Source organism: Buceros rhinoceros, unplaced genomic scaffold (assembly GCF_000710305.1).
Source record: "Buceros rhinoceros silvestris isolate BGI_N320 unplaced genomic scaffold, ASM71030v1 scaffold21356, whole genome shotgun sequence".
NCBI classification, from domain to species: domain Eukaryota; kingdom Metazoa; phylum Chordata; class Aves; order Bucerotiformes; family Bucerotidae; genus Buceros; species Buceros rhinoceros.
In genome coordinates, this window is record NW_010419624.1 from 6,173 (window position 1) to 7,676 (window position 1,504).

A 1,504-nucleotide genomic window follows, 5' to 3' on the forward strand; every position below is an offset into this window, starting at 1 on the left:
ATTTGGGTTTAGAGTCAGGCATGCACAACACCAAAAGCCCCGCAAGGCCACCAGTGAGAAGATGCAGCCCCCAAGCTCCAGGTCCAACAGCTGTAAGAGTCACTGCCAAGTATCAGTGATGGAGAGCAAGTACCTGCCTGCTTCTGCAGAGGGCTCTGCTGCTCACACTTGCTTGGGCCAGACAAAAACCAGCCCATAACCCATTTCTAGTTCCTTCCTCCCCACTTCAGGCACAGCTGCCATCTCTGTGCACATCACACTCCCCTATCTCAAGGGCTTTAAAGCACGACCACATCAGAACCGCAGCAGAGAACTCGATTTGCAGCCTGGCACAAGCTCTGCCCCTCAAGCCAAAACTGCCCCTACAGCTAAGGCAGATGCACTGCCATTATATTTGTGTGGTTTTAGCGACTGGAACAACACAATTCCCCAGTCTGACCTACAGTGCCCCCTCATGAATAAGCAAACACGACAAGCCTTTCCGAAACTGAAAGGCATTGCTTGTTGTTGTTCAAACTGGTAGGAAGCCTCCCTGAAGCCAGTTCCTTTTCTGCACACAAAGGTAACTGGCCTACAGAAGCACTGGATACCAACAGCACTCACGTGGTTCTGAACACGCCTCCCCATCATGACTCCTTCAAGGAGCACATCCACGAATTTCACCGGTGTGAACCCACAGGCTGTGCATCAGCACAGCTAAGGACACAAGGAAGAAACTGAAGCGCAATGCATTAAAAAAAACACCAAAGAAAAAAATGGAACCTCCTCTTGCAAGGAGGAAGGCATTTCACCATCAGCCACCTCAAGAGGAAACGCAGACACTGGTGTCAGGCACCATTCTGACCCAGGATCAGATGCAGTGGCCAAAAGCAGTCCCAGCACAAGCCAAGTGCTCAGCCTCACCACTCCAGAGGCTCAGGCTAGCCCCAAACTGCTGATTTCTCAAGTTACACAAAACCAGGTCAAAATAGCCAGTTCTCGCTTCCTCTCTGTTCCCAGGACACTCTGCAGCGAGGACATCTGCCTGCCCAGGCACTAGGGTTCAAGTTTCTAATGCCTATTCTAGCGCTCATCAGAAGTAGACAAAGTCCATAAAAGCAGCCCTAGCCCAGGCACGTTGCCAGGGTGAATTTCTCTCCTGGAAACTCTGTTCCACTCAAGTCAGGGGCATTATGAGTTTAAACGCCTGACCGAACCAGTCTGTGGACGCTTAGGATTATTTGCACATAGTCATGCTGAGGAAGGCTGACGCCAGGAGGAGCCGGGGCTAATCTGTAACTAGATTATCTCCTCTGCACATGTTACCAGCGGTTTTTCCACCTCCCAATCGAACAAAGTTCAGTTTCGTTTTTAATCACTTCTCACCTGTTTTCTCCCCTGAAACCAGGGCCACATCCCATCCAGTAAACGACCCATCCAAGAGCTCAGGCGCCGCCCGGCCTCTCCTTGCTGAGACGAAGGGGATGGCACAGAGGCCTTGCTCCAGCCCCCAGGGCCAGCTCCG